This window comes from Durio zibethinus, unplaced genomic scaffold (genome assembly GCF_047325235.1).
Source record: "Durio zibethinus cultivar Kanyao isolate XHJ-2024 unplaced genomic scaffold, ASM4732523v1 HiC_scaffold_133, whole genome shotgun sequence".
In the NCBI taxonomy this organism is placed as follows: domain Eukaryota; kingdom Viridiplantae; phylum Streptophyta; class Magnoliopsida; order Malvales; family Malvaceae; genus Durio; species Durio zibethinus.
Window position 1 is genome coordinate 10,001 of NW_028322756.1, and position 5,000 is coordinate 15,000.

Genomic DNA, 5,000 nt, shown 5'->3' on the forward strand with positions numbered 1-5,000 from the left:
CTATCCTATCAAAAAAAATTGAAGATTTAGTTACGATTAGAAATACACTTTTCTATCTTTATCCATGGATTTTTTCCTCATACTTATTCAACTGGAAGTATTGATCCAATTCAAAAAAAAAAAAAAAATTATGTTTCGTAATTTCATAATCCAATTTTTCAATTTAGAATATAATCATATAATTATATAATTTAATTGGCCCTTGGATACAAATCACGAGAATGTATATTCTTCCTCAAATCTTTCGTTGAGAGGTAAAGGATTAAATCCTTTTAAGAAATAAAGTTTTTGCTCGGAATATGAATCAAACCGAAGGACCCCTTAACTATTAAGGGGATTAATAGAACGAATCACACTTTTACCACTAAACTATACCCGCTACAATGCGATTATTGTATATAAAGAGACCCTTTGTCGAACAGGGGAATTGGGCGTAATCAAGATAGGATCACAAGATAGGGGGATAAAAAATCCTGAAAATTAGAGCCTTGCCGCCTTTTGTCAGAAGACTTGATAAAATTAGGAAAAGAGTAGTTATTTCATTTAAATAACTAAATAAAAATAACTAAATAAAAACTTCTTTCCTTTGTTATAGGAGTTTTGATAGATAGGGTTCGACAAAAGAACTTAGTCATAACATAAAAATGGATTGTGCAAAAATCCATAGTTTTTTTTATTATTTATTCTAGTTATTCTAGTAAAATAAATGTAAATAAAAAGAAAGAGGAAGAAAAGAAAGAATCGAAATGATATTTGGATTCTATATCATAGGAACGGAAATAGTACTTCTTCTGCTTCTGATTGTTGATTCAATCCAATAACAAGATTTTTTTGTTACAACAAGTCAGATCGCAGAATCATAGAAAAAATTATTTATTTGAGTTGAAAATAAAAAAATGAGCCCGGCCGGGTCAGTACCCGGCCGGTCCGTGGAAATTGGAAATAAAAAAGTCCCTTTTGAGCGAAATCAAAATGAAATGGAATTACTGATAAAAGTTGTATATATTTATATTCTATATAATAAAATTAAGAATCTATAGATATATAGATTAATAATACCCTAATAAGATTAATAATACTCTAATATTAATATAAATAAATAAAAATTAATATAATTAATATATTAATATAAATAAATAAAAATATAAATAAATAAAAATCTATATAACAAAATAACAAAGGTCTATATAACAAAGGAAAGAGGGCTTTTTTCAAGCATTTCTTTTTGCGTGCTGTAACTGTAACATAGTAATTATCTTTTCTAAATTAGGAGAGATGGCTGAGTGGACTAAAGCGTCGGATTGCTAATCCGTTGTGCGAGTTATTCGTACCGAGGGTTCGAATCCCTCTCTTTCCATTTCGGTTTTTGACAGTGGAATAGATCAAATCCTAATACCATTTATAAAAATGAAGCAAGGAACTCTCCCTTTTTTATTCTTCCCGTCCAGGATTACCAGGATTACGTCCCGGATCATTAGATAGGAGTCCGAAGATGAAGAGAGAAACAAAGAATATCGTTGCGGTGTAAACAACGAATTTAAGATTACGCATTGTACAACCTCCCATAGAATTTTTTTGTAAAAAGAAGAGAATGGATTCTTCGTTTTTATTTTTCTATTTATATACGCAATTATACGCAATTTTTATTTTTCTATTTATATATATACGCAATTATACGCAATTTTTATTTTTCTATTTTTATACGAAAATAGATTCCTCGTTTTTATACTACATAGCCTATTTTGACACCAAGAAATAAAGTGATTTCTAGAATTTCTAGAAATCGAAAAGAATTTTCAGAAATTCATTTATAATAAGAGTTGAGTTTTTCATTACAAAAAAAAATTCTTTTATACCAACAATTATATATTGTGGCGGACTTTAATCCAAATAGGGTTCTTCGGCGAAAAAGGGTCAGAATGAGGAAATGGGATGATCCAGCTTTATCATGGCTATCCAAGAATTTCAATCTTTGAATTGAGGGTTCGGTTCGTTCATAGTGTTCATAGTGTAAGACTTATCTAATCTTTTCAATTGTTACAATTTTTTTTTCTTGAATAAATCATGAATTTTTCTAGGACAGTATTAAGGATCTCATCGAAAACTTACAGCAGCTTGCCAAACAAAGGCTAAGAGAAAAAAGAGAACAGGTATTACTGGCATAAAATCTACGATTGGATTCAAAAAAGCATAGGCCTCGGGCAATTTGGCGAATAAAAAACTACTCGAAAAAAGGGCAGAATTCAAACAGATACAGATCAAATTAAAGATATTAAGATTAAGCATAACAAAATTTTGTTCTTGGAGATAATTTTGATTGAGTTATTAATATGTTTTTTGATATAAGGAAAAAAATGAAGAAAGGAAAATAAGGCAGACTAAACAATACTTCTTTGAACTCACCCAATCAAAAAGCCTTCAATTCTTACAAGAGAATAGAAGAAATCATACTTTCATACAATATCTTAATTGAATTATATGTAATGATCAATAAATTCGGTTTAATTCTCTATCCATACGTGCCAAAATCCTAGCAAGAATCTAATCTATTCCATAGTTATTTGGAACTGGAATTGACGAACAGGGAATACCCATATTAGTGTTTAGTAGTTTCAAATAGAAATCTAAATGGGGCGTGGCCGAGTGGTAAGGCAACGGGTTTTGGTCCCGCTATTCGAAGGTTCGAATCCTTTCGTCCCAGAGCCTACTCTTTTTATATATCAGAATAACGATATCCGAATCTAAATTGCTCTTTTTTTTTTAACAACCTTCTTTCTAAGAGTCAAATATTGGAGAAAATGTGATTCTTGCTTTTGATTTTTAATGATTTCTTAAGATTGGCACTCGAAGAACTGTGAGATTGGCGAATCTATTCTATCGAGTTATTTGATCTATCGAGTTATTTGAAGATGCAAGGCAGATTCAAAAAGATTAGTTTATTTGTGTTATTTATAATATTCGTAATATTATTATTATTAATTATATTATTAATTTCTTATTAATTAGAATAGAAAAGCTTAATATTAATAAAAGTATAAAAAAATAAAAATATATTGTATTCATACAATATGGGTTAATTTGAATTCTTATTGAGGCTTTTTCTTCCTAAATTATCTATTTATTTCATATAGATTCATATAGAAGGAAATTGATTTCATATAGAAGGAAAAAGTATAGATAGATTACTATGTATCGACTGAACCAATGACTATTCATGATTCCATAATTGAATCAATGTTCCAAACTAGAGGAATGTTATGGTAAAACTTCGTTTGAAACGATGTGGTAGAAAGCAACGTGCGACTTGAAGGACATGATCGGCTGTGGATGTCAAAACCCACCACCTTCCATTATGTAGAAATGAAGGTGCTTTTGGCTCGACATCCTTTGTTCTGTTCTATTATAATCCGTCTTTTTGTTGGGTTGTAATGTAAATAGTACAGGATGGAGCTCGAAGAGAAACATCCATTTTTCAGGGGCAAGGATCTAGGGTTAATTAATGGAAATAAATAAGTTGGAACAACTTCGTAAGTCTATTTTTGATATAGAAATCGAAAAGCTCCGATTCAAACTATTTTCAAATCAAAAAGAAAAATTGTTGGAATTGGTAAAACTCTTTCGATCAAAAGTGTATAATGCGGGAATTAATCGTTCATATGATTCTTTGATAGAAAGAAAAAAAGAGAGAAAAAGGGGCATGTTGCTGCCATTTTTGAAATGATTAAATATCGCCGAAGTAATGTCTAAACCCAATGATTCAAGACAAAGATAAAGGATCCTAGAACAAGGAAATACCCTTTTCAATTGTCTCAACAACTAGATCAAAATGAAGAATCGAAATCGATTCTAAACGAGACAAACAAAAAAAGGGGTTAGAGACCACTCAATAAAAGAATGCCTAAGGATTTTTTTTTGAGCATTTTGAGAGTTATTTGACTTGAGTTATGAGAGTACGAATGCTTTTTTCTTCTTTTTTTTTGAAAAAAAAAAGACGGGTTTAAATGTCTAATTGATTTGCCGGGTTTATGGATCTTTTTGACATTCTAATTACATACATTATAATTCCATACATAGACATAACTTTTAATAGACATAACTTTTAATCATTTTTTTTTTTTTTTCTCGAGCCGTACGAGGAGAAAACTTCTTATACGTTTCTAGGGGGGGGGTATTATTTAACTACATCTATCCCAATGAGCCGTTTATCGAATCGTTGCAATTGATGTTCGATCCCGAAGAGAGGGAAGAGATCTTCGAAAAGTTGGTTTTTATGATCCGATAAATAATCAAACCCATTTGAATGTTCCCGCTATTCTCTATTTCCTTGAAAAAGGAGCTCAACCCACAGGAACTGTCCATGATATTTTAAAGAAGGCCGGGGTTTTTACGGAACTTAGTCTTAATCAAACAAAATTCAATTAATGAAATACAAAAAAGAGGGGGTGGATGACTCATATCTAGCTTTGTATAAATTTTTCTTTATAATTTCCTCCCCCCTCTTTTGTTTTATTCATACTTTTTTATTTATTATTCGTATTTCTTATTGCTTTGCTACTATAGAATACCGTGTTCTATAACAGATTTTATTGAGCTAATTTTATTGATATAAAATATAGAGAAAAAAGATCAATTGAATAAATGAAGTAATTGCATTTAAAAAAATAACATAAAATAAGATAAAAAAAAAAAAATAACATAAAATAAGATAAAAAAACAGAGAAAATAACAAGAAAAAATAACATATAAAAATAGAAAATATTAATAATAATTAATAATAAATAATAATAATTAATAATAAATAATTAATAATAAATATTATAATAATAAATATTATAATAATAAATATTATAATAATAAAAATAATAAATATTATAATAATAAATATTATTAATAATAAAAATAATAAATATTATAATAATAAATATTATTAATAATAAAAATAATAAATATTATAATAATAAATATTATTAATAATTAATAATAAAAAATACAATATAATA

At 28.3% G+C, this 5,000-nt stretch overlaps 1 non-coding gene across 1 annotated transcript; it reads left to right on the top strand.

Annotated features, from left to right (window-relative positions):
* The first annotated feature begins 1,269 nt into the window (after positions 1 to 1,269).
* Positions 1,270 to 1,357, top strand: TRNAS-GCU (transfer RNA serine (anticodon GCU)). Its single transcript has one exon. It is a non-coding gene; the product is annotated as a tRNA-Ser (tRNA).
* Positions 1,358 to 5,000: the final 3,643 nt, after the last annotated feature.